This window comes from Neopsephotus bourkii, unplaced genomic scaffold (assembly GCF_033783945.1).
Source record: "Neopsephotus bourkii isolate Nb327-2 ecotype Australia unplaced genomic scaffold, CSIRO-AGI_Nbou_v1 NB_1637, whole genome shotgun sequence".
Classification (NCBI taxonomy): domain Eukaryota; kingdom Metazoa; phylum Chordata; class Aves; order Psittaciformes; family Psittacidae; genus Neopsephotus; species Neopsephotus bourkii.
The window spans coordinates 8,246,171-8,271,414 of NW_026902112.1; the positions used below are offsets into that span (position 1 = coordinate 8,246,171).

Sequence of the window (25,244 nt, forward strand, 5' to 3'; positions counted from 1 at the left end):
TCAGGGAAGGAATTTTCGCTCCAAAACCCAGCCGGCTTCGATCTATGCTGCTGAACTGTGGCTTTCATTTCACCATGCCGGCACAAACACATCTCTCAGGCAAATCAGGCATCTGAGGAGAATTACACTTAAAAGCAATAACTGGTGTAAATCCCAAACCACTCAGATTTATGGGAAAAGAAATAATCTTTAAGAACCCTAAACTGTTAGATCTGGAGAAATATTTGCTGTGTGAGAAATCTGGTCTTGCTGCATTTACTTACTAGCAAGAGCTGTAAAGCAACAACATTTCAACACTGCTTGGGATATGAAAGCTTTAGAGAGCCACTGTACTTAGCTCATAAATTACACCTTTCCATGGCACAGATTTCTGTATACGTTTGGCATCATACAGTACAATAGCCATGTTTGACATTTACCTGTTGAAAGGGATTTTCCAGCCCCCTGTGGAAATAGCTGTGTGAGTCCAGATGACAGAGCTGCTGCTTTCCTGTATTCACATCAACCACCTGAGCAGAAGACTGCTGTGGGCTTAACCCCTCTCTGGTGCTCCTATCTGCATTGAACACCAGCTTTGACTCTCAGGTCCATGAGATAAGTGTTCTAGCTCTTACAAGATGCATGGAACAGATAAAATATTGGAAACATGATATAGGTCTTTAGTCTTGATACAGACCTTCCACTTCCAAAGTCCATGGAAGAGAGTTTGTCAGAGCAAATGGCAAAGCATATCTGTTCTTGCACCCCTTCTCACTGACAGTAGACCACTTCTTGCTTTTCCACACTACTGCATTAGTGTGATGTAGTGATTCATTTATTCACATGTAGCAGCTTGTCTAACTTGACAATGACTTCACTATCAAGAGTTCACCAAAACCCACACAAAAATCCATCACAGCATGCAATTAGATTTCTTCTAAAAGCTTTGCTTTGGAAGAGTTCTTATAAAAGGCAGTCCATTATTTTTATAAAGCATTAAATTATACCCACAGAAATGACACCGGATAGCCATGAGACCACTGTTTTACCTGGTTTTGCATACCTCACAGGGGAAGTCCCTGTAAGGTTGAATGCATTAGAAGACAAAAAACAATGTTAAAACCTATAATAAAGGTTTCAGCATTGGGACTTTTGACGTCCCCCTTAAGCTAGAACAAAGGTATCTGCAACTCAATGTAACAGAAATGCTAATTCTTCTGTCACACATTGCTGTGATGTTATCACTAATATTATTCAACATTCCAATATACTAAAGAATTCTGATACCTGGAAAATATTCACAAGTTGTCATCTTGTTCCTAATAACATCCTAGAGGCAAAAACATTTCTCTTCCCCACATACCAATGTAAACAGTGTCAGCTTTATGAACCCTGCTTGTGAATTACATCAGGAGGACTCAGTTTCATTGGCAACAATTCAAGAACAGGAAAGTCAGGACGATGAAATCGCTTCAAAGGAACATGAGTTATTGGAAAGATCATGCAAGTGCAGGCTAAGTTTTCAACCTTAACACATTTCAGTTTCATCACATTCCAAATAGCAGGAACTAATTATTTTTCTGTAGCAGCAAATGTCTGGTATCTCAGAGCCTGATTTCATCCTCATGTGCAGCTGCAGCTGCAGCTCTATGTACCTGTGTTACTCAAAAAGACAAATCAAAACCAACACCAAAACAAACCCGAGCCCCAGTGGAACTACACAAGTACAAAGCATGAAAAAAGCTGTGCAGACCCTGATGCCGAGGCTCACCCACCTTTCTGCAGAGGACAAGCTCTTGAAATAAATGTTACCAAAGCATTTAAATCCATTCAACAGTTAGTATAAGGCAGCTCTTAATGAGAGACTTCCTTCAACCACAGGTTATAAATAGGAGCATTGCCTTTGCATAGTGTGAAACTCACAGCGAAGGGAGCATTCCTAGTGGAAATGCAAAGATTTATTCTAGGATTGGATTTTGCTACCCCGTTTCTCATCTCAGTAAAAGAATGAGAGGAGGCAAAAGTGTCTTTCCCATCACATGGCTCTCAGCCACATTAAGACCTACCTTATTTCTGAGCTCTGTCCCATGCAGAGGAATGCATTTCTGCAAGCTACAGCCCTGCAAGTAAACAGTCAGGGACGGGCAGGATGTGGGCAGAACTTGGGATCTACTCTACCCCTCCCAGGGACCAAAGTAGCCTCACAGCCACCACAAATGCAGAAGAGAAGGATGGTAACGAAGGGCTATCCCTGCTGCGGTGCCTCCCATGATTACTGCTTGGGCAGCGTCTGCCTTCACCTCCTGCCTGGCCCGGGACAGCACACAGGCACTTCTTAACATCCCTTTTATCTGCAGACGGATACACAACTCTATGTGCTGGTCCCAGTATCGGGAACACACCAGTATTGGGAATACACCAGTATTGAGAATACACCAGTATTTACAGATACCCATTTACTTGAATTTGCTATCTGGCAATCAGAGGTCAGTGGCTTTTATGCTGTGACTTATTTCCTGGTGCCATTGCTAGAAAGGATACTGCCACCTGCTTTTGCTATAGAGAGCAGCCTGAGTACATTCGTTTTCCATAACTTGTCATGTACATATTTTAAAAACAGATTTTTCACCATTTTAAACATACATATTTTGACAATTATTGAAAGCAATTTGCAAGTTCTGCATTTTTAGTACTTCAAGTGTTCCTACTGAACTCATCACATCATTGGAAGCCAACACAGAGATTTTGGGTTTAAAATATCACACCCTGAATGATGTGAATCAGAAGTGACCACAGCCTTTGTTATCTCTGCTGATTTTGTAACACAGCCTGCAGAAAGATCAATGTTCAAACAACCCCACTGGTATCTCAGCACACCTCTTAGTGGATTAAAGCACTCCATATTTTTTTATTGGGATGACAGAATCTGCCCCTAAATAAAGACATCATGGTAGGAACCTCAATAAATTGGGAGTTATTTTCCACTTAAGCCTGTATAACAACGAACACACTGATGAAGCCTTAAATCATAGAATCACAAAATAGTTAGGGTTGGAAAGGACCTTAAGATCACTAAACCATGCCACCCAAGGCTCTGCCCAGCCTGGCCTTGAATACTGCCAGGGATGGAGCATTCACAGCTTCCCTGATAATCATTGCTAGTGACAAAGGCCTTCTTAAGACCTCATGGACTTGTTCCCAGAAAACACTAAACCTATGGGAAGGATTGAATTAATTTTCCTATCTCTATTTCACACTCTGTTCAGACATTGTTTAATCCATATCCTAAAAAAATTGATTTTTAGTTCAAGAAAGCATCAGTATGAACAAGGTCAGGGGCTTTTCCCAAAGACAGACAATTATGGATCCCGGAAAAGACATCTATACCTGAAGCATAGAGTTGGATATAAACTAATCCCTGAGTTCCCATTTATTCAGAAAATCTAGTTATTTTCATTCTACTAACTTTCCTTGTTGAAAGTTTGGGATTTGGGATCTCACAGTCTGTGACATAGAAATGGGCACTGAGAGATGCAAGCTGCTGGTTTTATACATGGCATCAAAGGAAGCAGGATTCATTAAGATGCATTTTCAAATGCATCTTAAAATATTCACTTCAGTGGCACCATTGATGGAAGATTTAAGTGTTTACCATGCTTCAAATGTCAGGCTACTTTTTTTATGTAATAACATATGGGTACCCTATTTCTTCTTTCTCCTAGAAAATGATAGCACAACCTATTCAAAACCTGCCCCCAGTATCTAATACTTGACAACCTCCTTCTGCAAACAATAGCTTTTAATTCCCGTTCTTACCACTTTTGTTGTGGTACATAACAGAGTGATTTTGCACCCCAGCGGATGAAATCCATAGTCTTTTGTGATTCAGTTTGACATCTCCAAGAAGGCCACAAGCTTGTCTTTTTATGATAAAACATGAGCTAAAAAGGACCATCTCCAGTAAAATACAAGACTGCACAACTCTTAGGACTGAAGGACAGTGCTGTTTTGATGTGAATCAAGTGGTTTTTAAAAGGACAAAACAAGCCCAGTAATCACCCATACATGTAGGAAGAAAGCTCTGCTCTTGGCAGTAGGCAACACACTTGAAACTGGGAGAGAAGCATTAACTGCTGAGAAATTACTCTTTAAAACCCAGTAAGACAATATGGATCTAGTGTAAAACCTGTAAGACCCTCCTGGTCACTCCTTTACTGCTCAGAAGTCTGGATGCTGCTCTTGGCATTGTCACATTCCCAAGCAATGTAAGAACCTATGGAGCAGAGGTTTTCAGGAAGAAAGGTGAATTAGTCAGTGAATAAACCCAGGCAGACGATGGGACAAATAGCGGTAGCTTGGACAAATCCATTTCCCAAATCTTCTATTAGCTTCCTTTAGTCTCCTGAATTGTAACTGTGTGTACCCTCACCTCAGATCTTGTTTCAGTCATGGTCTGTCTCTGTTGCAGCACCTGGGGGATTATCTGCAGGTAGCAGTCTAAAGTCAGGCTCTGCCCTATAGAGTTATTCATGGTTTACACGCAGTAGTTCCTCCAAGGTTCTCCATCCTGAGCGAGTCTTTGAAAATCCTAAAAATAAAATGACCCTTCATCTGATCTTTGGGGTGCCACCATCCCTTCAAGTCTTTCATCAAGATAAGTCTCTCAGAAATATTCTGTTTATGAACTGAGCTAGAAACTGGTCCTGGAAGCATTAGAAAAGGGTTATAACCAGGCCCTTCGCCTGTCACCTGGTGTTTAAAATGCCAGTTTTTAAGTGAGGGGCTTGGACATGGAAGGTTTTGCATAAGTTTACTGCAATAGAGTGGGAATTACAGTCAGTCCAGCAGTCCAAGTGTTGCACCAAAAGGAAAACTTTCCTCCCCCATATTGTCTGTGCTGTGAGAGGAGCAAAGGGTGCCCTGTTTACTGGGCATGATCCTTGTGCTGAAAGGGTTTACAATCTTAACTGAGAGGATTTCACAAATCCCCTGAGTACACAGCCATAGATGATTCTAAAGGGGTTAACAGCCTCCTCACACTTCCCATTCTTAGGGAGAGTAATGAAGGAGAACAACTCTCCTATCAGCCTCACAGCCATCCAATACACCATCATGTCATAGAATAGAAAAGAGATTAGCACTTATCATCTGATCAGGCAAACATGTTAGCTAAACAAGAAGAGCTGGTAATGAGGCAGAAAAGTTGTGTGCACAATGGCATGCATCCTCCCACCCAGGAGTGGATCAGGAGTATGCTTAATAATGCTATTTAATTGAGAGACTACATAGATAATCCATGCTCTGCAGAGCTTTGTAAAGACAAACCAGAATTTATAAAAATTATCCCATTTATAACAGGAATAAGTGAAATTATCATTTAAGTGTCTGTTTCACAGGAAGTTGTCACCATGTTCCAGGAATTATTTTTGCTGAATGGTTTAAACACAAGAGAAACAGTCTTCATGTCAGTATTGTCTTAAATTGGCTACAAGGGGTAACTAAATCAACCCAAAGGATAGTATTCCCCAAAGCCAGTGAAATCCATCCTCCTGCATGGGCCCTGGAGAAGAGCTTACTTAAGATACTGTGCAGTCCAACAGTGTGATACTTCCTGTATCACCCATACATGATGGAGCACTTAGCTACGTGACATCACTGCCTCACTGCGCATGTCCTGGAAGATCCTAGATCTGATACCTGGGATAAAATTGGCACATTGGCCTGCTGCAACTATTCCAGACCCCCCCATTCACTTTAATCACTAGTTTTAACCAATACAGAACTTTTCTGCAGTGGTAATTTATTGAGTTATGCCACTGACTCTTGGTCAACAGCCATGATCCCCCCCCCAGCAAGCCTGTGGGGAATGCAGTCTTCATAGTTAACTCTACTGAGAGATGCTCTGAGGACTTATTGATATTATGGTGACTCATCTGACCAAATACAGAGATTTACAGTGTGTTTGTATCTGAATAAACCACCTACCAGCCCTTTATAATCCATAGAAAGGAACAGACACTTCTTGAGAGTAATACATTTCAAACTGGTCAGATGGATCACCCTGTAAAGCCTGTTTGTCTTCATTGCCTCTAAAGGCAGTGATGGGTGTCTGGCTGAGCAAGAGAGTCTCCAGCAGGTATCTAGAACTAAGTGAGGCGACCCATCATGACATCTTGTGTGGAAAAGGCCCATCTCTAGACATAATCATCCTCACTGCTTGAGGCAGACAGACCCAAGAGAGGTTAAACACCACACAAACCAGTGGCACAGTCATTGTCACAGAGCTATGCCCATCCATGCTACCATAATGCCACAGCAGTATTTGAGGGAATTCAGCTGGGGGACTTGGCAGTGCTGGGGTAACAATTGGACTTGATGATCTTAAAGGTCTTTTCCAACCTAGTTGATTCTATGATATGACGAATCTTCAAGTCATTAATGAAGAGAAGGACAAAGGCATACAGCTAAGGGGATAAACAACAGTGGCTAACATAAAATTGTTTCTCCTTATTTTTGGTGGTTTGCTTGGGGTTTTATTTCTTAAGAATCCTGAAGACCTACAAAGCTGCCAGGAACTCCTCCAACTTGGGATACAGACTTCTCAAAACTCATTGTACCTACAAGCTCCCTCTGTGGCTTCCTTGTCTGGCTAGGACCTGCTTTATGGGTTATTACCTTTAAAACTTACCTCTTTTTGAGACAGACAGGGAGCATGGAAATGACAAGAAATGGAAGTAAGGGTAAATAGTTTTAAGCTGTATATCACAGCAGTGGAATCTGGCATAAGGGTACTTTATCCTTCATCTGTTTCACTGAGTGGTATCAGTCCTAGCTCAGAAACTGCTGAAGGGAAGACAATTTCTCTTTATATACAGCTTGATCAGATGATGCCCTGGAAAGCAACATTTCTTCAATTTCTTGCCTGTGTCAAAACACTTAAAATTAGTACTTAATGTTATAGCCCACTCATAAGTGCCACAGCTCTCCTGGAGTCATGGCCCATAATCTGGGAACAGCTACTAAGGGAAGTGAAAAGGATGTTAAGGGAAGAAAACATGACAATAGAGATACCTACTGAAAAGGAAACAAAAAGTCGAAGGCAGCAATAAAAAAGGCTGAACAGTGAATTAAAAAGGAGAGAAAGAAACTACTCAGAAATACACAAACAACTTGACTGAAAAAAGAAAAAAAAACAAACCCAGAACAGAAAATGCACTCAGTAATAAACCCAGGGGATGGCAAAGAAAGAAGCAAAAATAAAACCAGGTGTAAACTATTTTAATTCCAGGAATCAATCATAAAAGCAGTTACCAGTATATAATAAAAAAAAGCCTCCAGAAAAACATAAAACCACTCTTTGAAATACTCTAGAGGTGGTACCATAATTAAATAGCAAAACAGGGTGGGGGAAATTGCTTTGAAACAACTCAAGCACAAGATGGCTTATGAAATGTCAGAATTGAACAAAGGTTGTCAACCCATCTGTTAGGAGTGAGTAATTCTCTCCTGCGTTAGCCCCCCCAGAGCAGTCAGGCAGTTTTATTACCTATGCTAAAGTACTGTCCTTTACAACACAAATGATTTTTTTTGCTTAGTTCCTGCTGCAGGAATGTGAAGTCTCTGGTCATGCAGAGCTGCATCATGAGGTCTCATGTTCAGACTGAGAGTATCATGGGCTGTGATGCAACAGATCATTGAAATGAAGCAGATTTGAGCTTTGCCAGTGCTCACACAGGAGCAGATGAATTTCAGGTGCTACAGAAGGGCTGTGCCTTGCTGCCTCCTAGCAGGTAATGAATGAATTTACCAGTGATTAGTTAAAACCACTGGGCCTGACCACCCTGCTTAGATCAAGTGAATGGGATTTGCCAAAGATGTTCAGGTATATTTTGCACCCTTCTCTTATCAAGTACTACAATGGAGTGAAAACCACTCATTCTTTGCATTCCAATCTCTCATTCACAGGTGGAATAACTGACTGTGCACAGGTTCAGTAACTTGCTAAAGGCTGTGCAGCACATCTGCCAGAGAACATCCTCTGTCCATAGCACCTGACTACAGTCCAGTGGGCTTCTTAACTGCAATGGTAAGGCAAAATCCTTGACTTCACCTGTAATTTATTGACCCCTGATGGGACTTCCACAAAATCTTCTGCAGCAACTGGAATAAGCCAGAAGGGAAACACCAGTAAAATGAAGTGCATGATGGAAGAAAATAACAGGGTAAGTTTCTGTCCAAATATGGCTTGATAGTTTCTTAATATATTAATTTTCTGCTCTTTTCCTATTCTACCTACATTTGCTACAGGGATTTCAAAATGTCCCCAATTCCTCAGTTTTAGTTCAGTGATTTCTATAGATGTTTTCTCCCTCTTTGCTCATTTTCAAAACTTGAGCTCTCATGTTCCAAAACTTCTTTGTAACAGTTGGTAGTGCTCAATACAAAGTGATTCATCAGGGTATCTCACTTTGCTGTGGAGAAAAATGGTTCTACCACTGAATTGGATAACTGGTTGCAGGGATGCTGAGTGCAAGTGCTTTGACATGGGTACCAGCTGTTGCTTCATTTCTAAGAACTGCAGTGGTAATCAAGACAGCCCATGCAGATTATCTGTAACCTTTATCTGCTGATGAAATTGGAATTACTGAAGTTCTGTTGTACAAATGTAGTTAGTTAGACTAAATGTGGAGCTGACAGAAATCCCTCCTGGTGCCCTCAGCAATAAAATTTCCAGCACGAAGAAAATCTTTGCAATTGATATGCAGAATAATTCTTCTTACGACAATCAATATAAACCTGGTTTCTCTGGAAAGAAGTACCTGGATGCTGCCAATAGGTACATAATTCAACATGGCTAAGCAAACAGCACTGCACAAATTGCACTTGGATAATAAGCAATTAAGCCATAACTGAGTGCTGGCTAAGCTTAGATCAAAGAGTATGAGTCCAAACCAGTTGAAAACTACCAATGTTTTAAACATCCCCTCAAATGCCATGTGAAATATGTCATTTTTGCCATCTTTTATTAAAAACACTGAAAAATCAACATTTAGGAAGTAACAATAACCAAATTGACTGTTTAAACTGAACTTGAGGGATCCTCCTATTTTGCAAAGAATCAAAGATTAATTTCTAAGGAACTGAATCAGTGCAAAGTAAATAGATTCTGATAAGCTGAGAAAGGATAGCTTACATCTACTGCATAGCAGATAAGCTCTGTGGTAGCAGTATTCCCTGAGCAAATGAAATCCAGACAACTGCATAATCAGGACTGACGGTACTTGCAAAATATGACCCATAACTCAATTTCATTCATGCCTAATGAAGTGCCAAGGCTAACAGAGCTTGGAGAAGCTTTCTGACATGCAAACAGATCGGACACAGGTTTTCAATGTTTTGGCCAGCTCTACAGCCATGTATACCCTGGTGTGGGATTTGTGACTCCTCAGTGGGCTCTCAGGATGGGCTGCTGTTTATTTCTATAGCACAAGAGCTTGTGAGCAAGTGCCAGGGCTCACAATGTCCTCTCTTTAGTGCTAAATTGACTCCATGCTGGGGAAGAAATACTGTTGAAGTCTTTTAAGAGTTTTTATATGGTTTTATAGGAAGAAGCCTTTTAAAGTCAAAATACTCCCAGAAATCTCAGGCTCTTCTTTGTCACTACCCAAAGATACCAGGTATTTGCTATGAAAACCCCCATGAAGAATAGCAACTCAGCCTGCTTTCATTCTTCCAAAGCACAGAAAATCTTTGGGTTTAGCTTGTTTCTAGCAGCAAAAGGCAACAAAAGCTATCAACTTGCATCACCTGTGACATGAATTTTCCACTACCAAGAGGAAGTAACACATCTGTTGCGTATCAATGTTTGATTGGGGGGATTGTTTCTTTTTTCTCCCCACTCCAAATTAAATCTCTAATCTATATCACAGTTCCTGGCAGATGATGTACCCACCATCTCTCCTGCTACTGCCAATCTTGAACCCATTTTCCTTAAGGCAATAATACTGTGTCCATACTTGTTCCTTGCTGGATGGAGCAAGGGTATCTGATTATATCCTGTTAAATATCTGATCGATATTTAATCTTCATAGACCTTTTGGTAATGCTCAAAAATAAAAATTATCAGCTATCGTGCCCCTCCCACCCTCATATTCAGACTACGAATGAATGAGCAAATGAGGGTGTTTAGCCTGGAGAAGTCTCAGGGGCACCTTACTGCACTCTACAGCTGCCTGAAAGGAGGTTGTAGTGAGATGGGGTCAGTCTTTTCTCTCGCATAGCAAGTGATAGGACAAGAGGAAGCAGCCTCAAGTTGTACCTGGGGAAGGTTTAGACTGGGTGGTCAGGTATGGGAACAGGCTGCTCAAGGCAGTGGTGGAGCCATCATCCCTGGAGGTGTCTGAAAAGCAGGTGGATGTGGTGCTTAGGGACATGGTTTAGTGGTGGGCAGTGTTAGACAAACAGTTGGACTCAATGATCTTAAAACTCTTTATAAACCTAAACAGTTCTCTGATTCAATACTTCCCAAAAATTGGACCCAGCCAGTCTCTCCTTGCAACTCAAACTCTGGAAATGTTACCTATCATTATAGCATATATTAGTCAATTAAGACGAAATCAGAATGTTTTCAACTAATAAAAACTTTTTTTTTTTCTTTTAAGATCTCAAGGTCACAACCGATATAAATTATCCTTCTAATATTATCTCTCATTCACAAGTGGAAGAACTGACTGTGCACAGGTTCAGTGACTTGCTAAAGGCTGTGCAGCACATCTGCCAGAGAACATCCCCTGTCCGTAGCCTCTGACTACAGCCCAGTATGCTTTTTAGCTGTAATGTTAAGAAAAAATGTTTAACTTCACCTGTAATTTACTGACCCTTGGTGATGGGGTTTCCACTGAAGGGGATCACAAAACCTTCAGCAGCAACTCTAACAAGCCATTAGAAAAACATCAGTAAAATAATGAGTATGACGGAGTAAAACAACAGGGTGAGTTTATGTCCAAGTATGACCTCATAGTTTCCAACATGTTCGTTTTCCTGCTCTTTTCCTGTTCTACCTACATGGGCTACAAGGATTTCAAAATACGTCCTGAATTCCTGTTACAGTTCAGTGATTCCTGTAGGTGCTTTCTCCCCCTTTCCAAACTCCCCAAACCTGAGCTCTCATGTTCCAAAACTTCTTTGTAACAGTTGGTAGTGCTCAATACAAAGTGAGCAGTATCCAATAAAAACACAGCATTACTGACTTTAGACTCCTTCAGCTACAGAAAGACCTGCAGCAATGGCTCCTCTCTAAAGAGCTGGTTGTAAACACAGAAATGCACTGCCACATCTTCCTCACTAGGGAAAACAGTTGGAAAGGCTGGGAGGGGATATTTCAGTGTCGTGGGAGACAAGACATAAAGTTTATCTAAGAAAGACTGGGAAACTGGCATTGTCTGAACTGCTGAAATAGCCCAATTATCAGCTGTATTATTCACATATGGTGGTACGCACAAATCATTGATACAAGACAAGGGTTTTGTTAAATGTTTCACTCCGCACTATGAGAAAGGGAAAGAGTTTAAGAATAGTTTTTAAAAGGGAGGTATTGCCATCACCTAGCAGTGATTAATCAAAACAAGTTTTAGAAGGAAGGGCTGGGAATGACAAACTGAAATATCCTTTCAATCCAACGTAATTACTGAGTGAATCTCAGAAACGTATTTTCACAAGAAAGTTACCACGTGCTGGAAACAGAAATGTTCTTTTACTCCTGTTATTTTCAGTATCATAATCTCCAGAATCAAAAGCTAGCTCTGGCATGTAGCAAGGATGTTTGCCCTAAAACTGCACAAAATGTCAGCAGAAGTAAGAAAAGACTTGTATGTATGTATAGGTGCTTCAGACACGCTCACCCACATGTTGTCTGGGTCTCTGAGCTCAGGAAAAGATTCCCCCAGACCACAGAAACAAACTAATTCTTCCACCAAATTCCTCCTCCATTGGGTCCCCACTGGGGACCTTGTTCTTCCACCATACTAACATGAGTCATATTAATGAGTCACACTGATGCTTCCCCTGGAGTAAGTCCTTCATCAGATACACTATTCCAACCCAAATCCTCTTCTTATTCATGGCATTCACTCGTATTTAAAAGAATAGCATTTACATCAGTAAAACAAGCAAGATTTGACCCCAGGCTGATCCCAGAAGAGAGTGGTACCATTATCTGCTCTTTTGGAAGTCAGAAGACCTGGTTTCTTCCTTTTGCTTTACAATGTGTTGAGGACTGCCCTGGAATGATTTTACACAAAAGTAGATTACATTCATCATTAGGTATACTGCCTGTTTCTAAGTTCAGAACGGGACTTTTAACTTCTCCAAGTCTCAGTTTCACCAGAGAGGACCCCCAAACAGCTCTTTGCCTCTTATTAGAAGCAACAGCAACACAACATACGTACTGAAAATAATGGCAAATCTGCAATACACACTCATAACTTTCTTTGTAATAATATTCCACAAACACTTCTCTGATGCAAATTCTAATGTACGTACTTGATATGTCTTACTAGAAGTTACTTCAGAGCACTGTCCCATCTGTGGACAAAGTGCATAGTCTTTGTATAGAATCATAGAATAGAATCATAGAATAGTTAGGGTTGGAAAGGACCTTGAGATCATCCAGTTCCAACCTCCCTGCCATGGGCAGAGACACCTCCCACTAAACCATGCCACCCAAGGCTCTGCCCAACCTGGCCTTGAACACTGCCAGAAGCATCACACTGGAAAATATACATGATGGTAGGATTGAAACTTCAGTAAAAACTACTAAATGATTACTCTTAGAAAAAGAAAAAAAAAAAAGGAGCTTTTGAAGCAAAATAAGACCTTACAATAACCTGCCCAACCTATTTGAGAAACTGCTCCTACTGTTTTATCAGTGGGTATTTATTCTTCAGTGTTTACACAAACACCCCCAAATCAGATGTCTAAACAGGCATCCATCAAAGAAAAAGGAGAGATTCAGGCGCACATCTAGAGTGATCCTAGGTGCAAATTAAGCACACAGCTACACCAATAGATTTTACAGGTGTGTCTTCCTCAGAATGGCTCCATCAGTGTCCACACTGCACAGATGGGCTGTGTTATTTTAAGGTCTTAATCAAAATCAGTGCAAACAGGCAGAGCACTGCATGCATGCTAATGCCTGTGGAACGTCAGCTGGGAAGCAGTCAGTACACTTGCTTTAAGAACACCAGCCATGTAAAAAACACAGAAGTGAAGGAACTGCTGAATTGGACAGCTTAGAGGAAGCTACAGGCTACAGCTACAAAGTGGTGCACAGTACATTCGTGATGCATATGAAACAAAGGAAACATCCTGCTGACACCTTGGTGGTCCTGCATCGTGATAAGAGTGTCACACAGAGTACAAGAAGGTGTTAGGTCATCAAAATCCCAATCAGAACCAGCCCTGAAAACAGTAATTATAATGTAGACATCTGTAAACCTCCTGTCAGCTCTGAACTTTTACAGTGGCTTTCCTCAGTGAAGGCATTATGCATTCCTCAGTCGCTGCTTTATCATATGCAGTGAAGGCACTTTGCATCTGCTAATCACAACTCGAGGGCTGAACCAGACGTGATTCAGATGACACCTAACCAAATATGTGGTCTGAAAACTTGTTGGCTAAGGGAAAACCAAGCAAATGCAATTAAGAATAATGTAATACAGTTCGTGCTGGGTTCTCTTTGTAGGGCAGATCCTGTTCCTGCATGTCTGCATACTTAAAAAGAAAACACTCTTCTTCTGAACATGAGCTGCCTCCCTGCACAAGTGAGACATGGAAAGGACAAAACAAAGGTGGTGTTCAGAGTCACAGTGCCCCCAGAACGTCCCCTTACCTGCAAGAACACAGCACTACCCAAATGGTACCTGGTGCCCGGGTCTTGAGCCGCGCTCGGCGCGCAGCCGAGGTGTCAATGCGGAGTTGTCAGCTCAGACGGAACGAGCTGCGGCGGTGGGCGTGCAGGGACAAGAGCACAGGCACAAACACACACAGACACCCCCCCACCCCCGCCCCACAGGTTCTCAAGACTTGCTGGTGACAGGGCGGGAATGGGCAAAAGGCGGCATCTTCTGTTCACCCATCCCCATCCAGGTGGGGGAAAACAGGGGTAGAAAGAAGAAAAGAGAGGAGGGGGAGGAGAGGGGGAGAAGGGGCGAGAGAGAGAGAAGAAAGAAAAGAGGAAAGAAAGAAAGAAAGGAGAAAAGAAAGAAAGGAGAAAAGAAAGGAGAAAAAGGAGAAAGGAAGGGAGAAAGGAAGGGAGAAAAGAAGGGAGAAAAGAAAGGAAAAAAGAAAGAAAACAGAAAAAAGAGGAAAGAGGAAAATATGATAAAAGAAATGAGGAAAGAAAGGAAGAATGAAAAGAGGAAAGAAAGGAGAAAAAGAAAGGAGAAAAAGAAAGGAGAAAAAGAAAGGAGAAAAAGAAAGGAGAAAAAGAAAGGAGAAAAAGAAAGGAGAAAAAGAAAGGAGAAAAAGAAAGGAGAAAAAGAAAGGAGAAAAAGAAAGGAGAAAAAGAAAGGAGAAAAAGAAAGGAGAAAAAGAAAGGAGAAAAAGAAAGGAGAAAAAGAAAGGAGAAAAAGGAAACAAAAAAAACAGGAAAGACGAAAGAAAAGAGGAAAAAAGGAGAAAAGAAATGAGGAAAGAAAGGAAGAATGAAAAGAGGAAAGAAAGAACGAAAAAGAGAGAAAAGCCGGGGGGAAAGAGAGGAGAGGAGAGGGAAGGACGGGGCCCAAGCAGGATGTGGGGCAGCAGCGGAACCCGGCGGCGGCGGGAGCCAGGCCGGGCGCCGGGGCGGGAGAGAGACCGGTCTGCGGCGGCAGCGGGGTTTAAGGAGCGAGGGGAGGGGAAGGGGCTGGGCGGGAGCCCTGCGGGCCCGGGTGCGGAGGGGGCTGGACCCCAGGGTGAGACATGTGGGGGTGCGGATACAAGGGGTGTATGGGACATCCTGAGCCCCTGCCCTCCATGAGGAAGGGCAGAGACATGGCGCCCCGAGCGGATGGAGAACGGGATAGAGTCCCCCGGAGCGGTACGGGGAGGAAATGCCCTTTCTGGTGCAGCAAACAGGTGGCCTCTGCTTTTACCTCTGCCCTGACCTCAGTGTCTAAATAAAAAGCCGTCCGCTGGGATATTTTTGCTTGTATTTCAGCCCTGACTTGTGTGCTGGTGCCACTAGTCCTCACCCTCTTCCAGACACAGCCCTCCGTCTCTGCTGTGCACATACCGTACCTTTTCCGCCTTAGGAAGCATTCCCATAGCTGTTCCTGCTGTTTTCATCAAGGATGGATGTCCATCAGCATGGGTTGATGTATGGCAGCCAGGATCTAGACCAGGTTATGGTAATATTCCTGCCAAGATTTTTCCAGTGCAGTACTGAGGCCTTAAATGTCAGCGCTATGGAGCTCAAACACAGCTTTGGTGACAGGTTAGGGTTTTATTGTACTCGGTCTGTCTGCTATATGGTATCAACAGATGCAGAAACTGGTTTCTGTTGGATTATAGCTCACCCTCCAGCCTGAAAGAGCACTGCAGATACCTCCCCATACAGTTTTCAGCTTTCCAAAGTAAAATTATTGACAAAAATCAGTCTGCTGTATTCCAGAATTTCTTGGGGAACATACTTTCACTTTATACATATATATGTATGTGTATAAGTTCAATTTTTAAGGCATGTACACGTAATTCCAAAGGTTTGGGGATAGAGAAAATATTGAACATGATTTTTACAAGATTTCTTACATAAATAAATTAATTTTTAAGATAAATTACCCATAGCAGTTACTGATGGGTGGGAGACTGACCTGAACTACATGCTCTTTTTCCATTTTCCCTCTCCCATCACATGTCCATTTACGTCTGGCAAGTGCTGGCTCTAAACTAACACTGGAGGAAGGTCCCGCTGCTTCTGTAATCAGGACCGTCAGGGACTGTAGCAATAGGACAAGGGGTGATGGGTTTAAACTTAAAACAGGGGAAGTTCAGGTTAGATCTACAGAAGAAGTGCTTTACTGTGAGGGTGCTGAGGCGCTGGCACAGGGTGCCCAGAGAAGTTGTGGCTGCCCCATCCCTGACAGTGTTCAGACCCAGGTTGAACAGGGCTTGGAGCAGCTTGATCTAGTGTGAGGTGTCCCTGCCCATGGCAGGGGGTTGAAACTGGATGATCTTAAGGTCCCTTCCAACCCAGACTATTCCATGAGCTCTGGGGCTTTGCCTCTGGTTGCTGTGGGAATGAAGTGGAGTTACACAGGGCGCATTACATGATGCTCCCGAACTGCACCTGCAGTGCTGAGTGAGCTTCAGTGGGTCACAGTGCATCTTTAAGGGGTTTCTCCCTGCATAATACCTACAGCAAAATAAACCTTATCCTTTGCATGCTGCCCCTTCTCCAGTTTATTCATACAACTAAAAATCTTCTGACAGGCACAGAGATTAAGTGGAGTCACTCAAGTTTATTTCAGGTACCAAAGCCTATGGTGCATGCAGCTGAAACGTGTTTAAATGAGGATTTCTGTCCCGCGAGACAGCGGTGACAGCTCTCTAGTGCTTTCTGTAAACTCTCTTGCCAGTGACATATTATTTCCACTCACCCCAGTCTCCTCCCTACTGCTGCCAACAAGACAAGGTGTAATGAGGTTCTCCTTCGCATGTTATTAAGACCAATTCATGGCCATCCTGCCCATTCGTAAGAGGCATGTTTCATTTATCAGTTCCCTTCTTCCTTCAGCAGAACCATTCCTTATCTTCTCTGTGTGTATAGAAAGACTTTGCTAATGAAGAAGGATCATCACCATTGCTGTTCCCTTTCAGGTTTCCTACAGGGAACATTACCTCAATACAAATGAGAGCCCTTCAGGAAAGCACTTTGGTGCATTTACTGAATTTGGACTTGATGTTAGTGTTCATAGTGTGGCTGTTTAAAATTTCTTTGCATTATTGCATTTTAGGCACATGTTAGTAGAAAATCTGTTCAAAGGAATGAAAGAAAAGGCTGTGACTGCAGGGAGGTGAAAGATTTCTACGGGATGCACAGCCTGTTTGACCTCTGCCCAGCTTTTGCAGCGGTGGCATGGTTTATTCACAGCTCTAACAGCAGAATCAGTGCACAAAAAACAGATGCAGTATCTAATTCTGCCTATGCGTCTATAAACCTGAAACGGGATCATCTATCTCAGACTGCTCCTATTCCAGCATTCACAGACTGCATCAAAAGAAACAGGAGGATAGGGGATTGCTCATCTCTAAACCAAAGCTTCAAACCCAGATTTTTCCCATCATAGGGTGCTGCAGTATCCACGCTGAATTTCTGCACCCATTTTTCTTCAGTCTGCTTTGGTTTTCAACCCAGTATTTGATTAAATGTCATCTTCACCTCGTGTCAAAATCTTAAGTCTATGGAATGTGGCAGTTTTCTCCCTAAAGCTTCAACTTGCCAAGAATTTGGTGACACTAACAGGAAAGGGATCTTTATACCAGCACATTAGCTTGATCAGCTGTAAGGGATTAAACCAAGTGGTGTATTGAGGATGAATGTTCCGTACAGTGAAAAAACCCTAATACCATTACTCTGTCTTTACCAATAGCCTAATATGTATTTATATTTTGCAGCAGTTACTATTTCAGCCACTGCATGTAACAAGTATCTGTCAGCATACTTCAGGCAGGCTCAGTTGTTAAAGCTGTTGCATCTCTTTACATTTTACCAAAGTGATGAACAGAAAGGAAATAAATCCTCTTCATAGATATTTTGCCTTCAGTGATCTGGGGAGAAAAACTGCTTTAAGTTGTATGTAGATGTAGATTTATGTATCAATGTGCAGATGGTAACTGATGATGCTGTCTTACTAGGATTTTTGCTGGAAACAGCACTGAACCAGCAGCTCAGAGGGCTATGACAACCACTGATGCATGGATATATAACTCCATGTATATAACATATATAATTGTATACGTATATTTAACATATATAAATGTTTGCCCACATTTTGCAGTTTTTTGTGTTCTGATTGTGAGCCTTTAATTTCCAGTTTCAGCCTGGGTTAGGAATACAAGATATGACTGTACCATGACAGGAAGAACATCTGTGTAGCCTGATACCTTATCCTCAGGAATGGATGCCTTAGCAGGTGTGTAGGAAAACAATAATCACTCCACAGTGCTCCCCCAGAGTAGCTTCTCAGTCTGCAGTTGTAGGATTTTCTCACAAAGGCAGTGTGTGTGGCTTGAACATCTCACAGCCCTTTCTTCTTCAGTAAATTTCAGACACATTGGAATCCACATCAATATTACTTCCAATCATTTTGTGGCAATGTGTTCCTCAATAGTTCAGTCCCAGTCTGCAAATCACAGTGCCTTCACTGCCTGAAACTGCTTGTTTATAGAAAAGGCATAACCATACCACATAGCCATCAGCCAGTTCTTTCTTCAGTAACTTCGTTGCAGTAGTGCAGTGCTGTTTAATATGACTGGTTAAAGGTGTCTCAGGGCTCTGACAGGTCTCTTTTCCAAATTTCCTAAAAATTGTGATGCTGGAAAGACTCAGATCAGTAGCTGTGTGTTGGCAACTCATAAATTCCTTGGAAACAAGGAAATACATCACTGGGGAATGCTCCTGTGCCTTTTATACTTTATATACATTATTTTGTGAACGTTATGCATTATAGTCCCAAATGGCTTACATTTCAAGGCATGAAGCAGATTCAAATGGTCTCTCTTAAAAAAAAAAAAAAAAAAGACAGGTATTTCTATCTAGCATAGAAATATATTTTTTTCCTGCAGTGTAGAATTTTCTAGTCCAAAACCTATTAAAAGTAATGAAGGAAAAATACTAAATTCAGCAGTACAGTATGAGCTCTCTCATGTTGAGTTATGCACTGTATGCTCGATCACGTTATTGTGCTCTATGTAGCGGTTTAGCTTGTTATAGGTTATAGGGTTTATATGCTGTATGTGTCATGACACTATGCTGTGTCACTCTTGTTATTATCTTACTTCATTGTTGGTGAATTATAGGATTTGTAATTCCCAAATCCTGACTCATAAATAATTCCTTTCTGATGAGCATTCCATGCAGCACTTTGTCCAGTACTGAAAGTTATAAAGTCATGAATTATGAAAGCCTCACAGTTTAGTGAGTTTATAAACTTCATAGAAGAAATAAAATTCCAAGTAATCCTACAGTGATTGATCACCTGGCTCCCTCCACAATACTCTGCAAAAGCAATGCAAGAGCAAAACATATAATTTAGTTCTAGTTAGTTATATAAATGTCATAGCTATAGAAGTATCAAATTTAAATAAATCTGATTTAATATTGCAGATTAAGACTACTGCTAGATTTACTTTCTTCTGCAAATCAGATAACTCATCATAGGTGACAGTAAAGTTCTACAGTTAAATGCTGTTTCTTCTCTCCACCTGTAGGTGATAAACTTCTATGGTGGTGTGTTCTGGAGCAAGATAATCACATCACATTTGTAATCAGGACACTTCTAATGATACTGATACAGTGAAAGTAATTCTTCTGAATATGTCTATGACTCATCAATGAACTGCAAAATTGAACTTGCCTGATGGCCTAACACTGAACAGTTTTCTTCCTCTTTATTGAACAGCATTTCCAGTATTCACCTGGAGCACACTTCATGTTTCCTTGTAATGTGGTAAATCACACCAGTACCTCTTTATTGGCATTTCAGTGGAGCCAGGCAAAGTGGACACAGATTTGGTTGCTGAAAGTAAACCCTAAGTTCAGGATCTCCTTGTCTGTTAGGACAGTGAGACACCTCTCTTTCTCTCTTTATGTCTCTGCATCATTACAATCAGCAAAGAACCCGGAATTCCCCATTCCTAATTACTTAAACGCTGACCTCAAAGGCATTAGGGACTGTAGTGATAGGACAAGGGATAATGGGTTAAAACTTAAACAGGGGATGTTTAGATTAGAGATAAGGAAGAAGTTCTTTACTTCGAGGGTGGTGAGGCACTGGAATGGAAGTTGTGAATACTCCTCGCAGTGTTCAAGTCCAGGTTGGACAGAACCTTGGGCGACATGGTGCCCCTGCCCATGGCAGGGGTTTAGAACTAGATGACCTTAAGGTCTTTTCCAACCCTAACTATTCTGTGATTCTGTGATTCTATGATTATATATGCCCATATTAGAACCCTATGTTGAAGGGCACCTGTCCATTACTGTGTGCAGTTCACTTTTAAACACAAGCAGAGAGGGTTTTTTTCAGTCTCTGCTTAAGAATGTAATGCTGACTGAGAGAAAAAGTACATGCTATATACTGTCTTTCTAGGTAAACTTGCATATATTCTCTCTTTCTTTAAAACTGATAATGTGTTGAAACCAGTTATTCTTTGAATAGAGACAAATATAACAAGAGAAGCAATTAAAGAATCACAGAATCATTTAGGACACTTAAGATCAAGTCCAACCGTAAATCTAACACTGCCATGTGCACCCTAAGCACCACATCCACACATCTTATAAATGTCTTCGGGGATGGTAACTCAGCCACTTCCCAGGGCAGCCTGTTCCAATGCTTCACAACCCCTTTGGGGAAGATATTTTTCCTAATACTCAATCTAAACCTCCCCTGGGACAACTTGAGGCCCTTTCTCCGTGTCCTGCTGCTTGCTACCTGGGAAAAGATACCCAGAAGAAGAAAAGGCACGATTATGACTCTAAAGTTAAGGGCACCAATGTAGATATAAAATACTGTAACCTATGTTTTGAACAAGACAGCTAACCAGCTTCATGTACTTGTGGCCACTCATGGCCTTGTAACAATACCTATCAGAAAAGAAATTTATTCTGATATCATAATCAGTATAATGACCCTTATTTGTGCTGAAAAATCCTTTATAAACTGTTGATCTGAAAAGGTTTTTTGTTGTGGTTGCTATATTCTGCAACAGCTTCATGTCAATAAAACTCACTCATGTGCTGAACATCCCTGATTAATTCTAGAACTACACTGGAGAATTTATAACTGAGCTTACCAGCAGTGTGGAAGCAGTAAATTAGATGTAAGAGACTGTGTATGTCATAAACAAAGGAAATACACGGGGGTGAACAGTAATGTGGATGTAAAACCTTTCATAATGCACATTTGAGAGGAGGCTATTATTTCTATACAAAGGAGATGAGCATCCTAAGCAAGTGCTAATCATACATTTCCTTTGCACTATACCAGCCTCTGTTCTCATATGTAAAATGGTTGGGGGCTGATGTTTTTTATCCTATCTACCATAGATCCCCATGCTTACACCACCCAAGTGTCCTTCTCTGTAAAGCCATTTTAAAAGCTCATAAATATTTCTATAACATTTTTCTCCATATATTTTCAATGCAAAATAACATTCTCAATGAAGAAATAGCTTTCCAATGTGAATAATTTCTTATCTTGGTACCTTCTGGGCCTATAAGTCATATTTTGTATCCCACTGGGAGGCAAAAATGTCATTTTAACTGAAGATAAAGTCAAATTTTTTCTCCTGTGACTTCCAGAAAACAAACCCCCATAGATTTTTATATACAGAAGACAAAAATAATAACCCAGATTGAATATGGCTTATTCATGGCCTCAAGCCAAGACAAACATAGAAATACATTTCTAAGGAGTAAGTTTGAGATATGAAGATTATATTGTCATATAGGGTAGCTTATGGTAAACAGCAACTGCCTAATGTTTTTTCTAGGTTTGAAACAGTTAGTCTGGGGAGAAAGGTTAGAGGGCATTGAGCTGGTGAACTGGCCAAAGAGGAATACTATATGAATTTATTACATGGATATCCATAACTCATGTATAGCATATTTATTAGAAAGAGCCTTTTCCTTCCCTTTCCATTAGACTTCCAAATACTGAGAAAAATCAGTGTCAGCAACATTGACAACAGATGCACCCAGTTGCTATACATTTACTGGCTGAGCAAGATGGTGCAAAAAACCCTATGAATATAAAACACATTTGCAAATTGAAGAGTTGATTGGATTTCTTTTGGGTCCCATTAATATTAATATTAACTTACTGACACAACATCTGAAAAGAGGCATTAGGAGAAGAGGTATTTTGAGAGAGGACTGAAGACAAGGTTTGTCCTATCAGACAGTGAGATCAGTTGAGGTAAAAGTGAGGAGGAGAGTGACTGAAGATTATTCTATGCATATAATACAGCACACAGCTGAGTTATACAGGCTGTATTGCTGGATGCAAAGGGCTGCACGTTTAGTCTTCAGACATACTGTACAATAGGAACAGATGGAAAATTTAGGAGGAGAAAAAGCTGTGATGTTTCTGAAGGAACACTAAAGAAGCTTGAATTTCACAGGGTGCAGATCAGGCAGCTTAGGGCAAGATGACAGGATGACTTAGTAGAGTGGTAAGCCAGAAGAATGATTTGACTGGTTGTGTTTTGAAGACTGGGGGGTAATGAATGTGTTTTAGAAACTGTTCAAGAACATAAGAAGAGCTGTACTGAGTCTGACCAAAGTAGCACTTAGCCCCTAATCTTGGATCCGCTAATAGCCAATGAGACATGCCTAGAGATAAAACAGGGCAAACCTACAGTGGAGCTTTCCCAAAATAATCTCCCTTTCTCCACTAATTTGTAGTTTAGTTTGTTTGTAGATGAGAGGGTGGTATCTAACAACTTTCAGTGGGTTTCTCCCTCATGAAATAAACATTTTCCTTTTTGAACCCATGCAAACTTACCCTCAAAACTTTACCACATTGTGCGAAGAAAAACTCCTTCTATGTATTTGACATCTGCTAATTTTATTTGACGATCCTTAGTATCTTACTTGGACTAGAGTGCAATCCTTTCTTGTTTGACACCTCTATATTATACATGATTTAATAAGCTTTTTTCATAGTCCTCTTTAGTCTTCTTTTCTTGCAGGATAAAAAACTGTAGCTGATTTGCTTGATCATCATATAAATGCCTTCTCAGATATCTATCACTGCCAGTCTTCTCTGTATCTTTTCCAGTTACAGTTTACATATATTAAGATGGGAAAATGGGAAGCAACAAGGGTCACTAATCATGATTTTCTCATGCTAAGATTTATTTGGTGACTTAATGTTTATTGCTCTCTATTCTTTTCCTCATAATTACAACATGCTCTTTTCAGTGACTGCTATTGAGCATTTCATAGACATATCTAATACAATCCCAAAACCTTGTTCTAGCAACTGGATCAGAGTTTATCACTCTGTGTATACATTTGGGGCTGGTTTCCCATGTGCACGCTTTCATATTTATCTATAAGGAATTTCATACATATTTTACTTCCCAGTCCTTCAGCGTCGTGAAGCCTTTCTGTGACTCTCTGCAGTTGGTTTATCTCTCTTCTAACATTAATGATATCATACTATTAGAGAGTTTTGTGTCTTTGTTATTCAGCTTTCTAGGACAAGTTCTCCCACCAACACCAGTGAGATTCCATGTGTAACCTCTGACCACTGTGAAGCTGGGCACTGTGCTACACAGCTACACACTGTAGGAATCTGTAAGGTAGAAGTCTGCCACTTGCAATATGAAGGGAGAGTGAAAGACTGGCAGCAGTTTCCACCTTTTACTAATCAAGAGTAATTGCTTTCTGGGAAAGTGGCATACATGTAAAACTGAATCTGCTTGTCAAATTCCTGAAGTCATTTGCTGTTTAGAGGAAGATCTGAATCTCCCCAAATCACTCGAGATCTTTTCCCTGAAATATCAATGGAAAAAGCAGAGGTGGTGTCCAAAGCAAAATACTAGTTTAGCAAGTGAATTATGAAGTCTTGCTCCTTTGATGGTCCGATAAGCTGTACTACATGAAATTTACTTCTCCATCAGCAATGGGGAAGCATCATAGAATCATTTAGGTTGGAAAACACCTTTAAGACCACTGAGTCCAATCATGAGCATAGCACTGTCAAGTCCACAACTAAACAATGTCCCTAAGCACCACATCTACACATCTTTTAAATGCCCTTGTCAGCCTGTTCCAATGCTGGACAATCCTTTTGGGGAAGACGTATTTCCTAATACCCAATCTAAACCTCCCCTGGGGCAACTTGAGGCCGTTTTTTCTTGTTCTGTCACTTGGTAGAAGAGACCAACCCTCACCTCACTGCAACCTTCTTTCAGGTAGTTGTAGAAAGCAATAAGGTCTCCCCTGAGCTTCCTTTTCTCCAGGCTAAGCCACCCCAGTTCCCTAAGCATTCTTCATAAGGCTTGTGCTCTTGATACATCACCAGCTTCATTGCCCTTCCACTCTTCACCAAGCCTGTAGCAATGTGTGGGGGTTTTGTGACTTCACTTAGTCTTGTTGAACCACATACCACTGCCAGCAATCCATCAATACAGCCTGTCCAGATCCCTATGTAAAGTCTTCCTACCTTCAAGCAGATCAACACTCCCATTCAACATCTGGGAGTTCACTGGGGTAAAATCACACATAACCTTAGGAAGACCATGGAAAAGGAAAGCAGTTAGTTGCGTTAGAGATGGGCACAGCCCCATTGAAAGTCTCTAGAAAACAAAATGTACTGTAAGACAAGCAGATGAAATCCCGGAGGAGGATAAATAGCCAGATTACAGGAAAAGAAGTCAGCAAGAGTTTTCTGGATTAGCCATTAGTGCTTTGTCCCACAGATGGGTGGGAAAAACTCAGCATCAAAGTAAGGTAAAAAGCCTTACTAAAAATATTTCCTGTAAAAAGTTACTGTATTTCTTTCCAGAATTCCCGTTTTTAATGTGAAAATTTTAATTTTCAGGACTTTTGTTAAAAACAAAACTGTGTGAACAAATTCGATCCCTTTTTTAAGTTTCTTCACAAAAGACATTTTTGATCAAGGCCCCTTATCTACGCTGTGCACAGAATAAATATCTGACCTTCAGGTATAAGTTTCCCATGATACTCAGTTCTGACATGCATGAAGGAATGCAGTGTACTTTGGGTCTCTCTTGGGCAAGGCCAGACCCCTTTCTGGTAGCGACAAATGTGGTAAGCATCAGACAGAACAATCAGTCATGATCAGGAAGTACAGCTAAAAAAAATGAGAAGGCAGATTTGACCTTTACCACCTCTCTGCCCTCACAAATGCCAGAACAGTTGAATTGCTCTTGTTTCATAGGAGAAGACATTAATCTCTGTCTGGTCTTTTCAGCTTGTTCTGTTCCTTTCACTGGGTTATGTGGCTCCCCATTACAACAGATTCTTCATGGGCTTT

General features: G+C 41.1%; 1 protein-coding gene across 4 annotated transcripts in view; it reads right to left on the minus strand.

Moving 5' to 3' along the window:
* The window catches only part of COL22A1 (collagen type XXII alpha 1 chain), a 221,721-nt gene extending 207,693 nt beyond the window's left edge, over positions 1–14,028 (minus strand). For 3 of the 4 annotated variants that reach the window (XR_009728580.1, XM_061374148.1, XM_061374150.1), the window contains exon 1: positions 13,868–14,028. The gene's annotated coding sequence lies outside the window, so the exon portion shown is untranslated. Of the gene's footprint in view, positions 1–1,754; positions 1,919–2,045; positions 2,280–13,867 lie in introns of those variants that run through there. The other variant, XM_061374149.1, reaches the window with a different exon arrangement.
* Between the last annotated feature and the right edge of the window lie 11,216 nt (positions 14,029–25,244).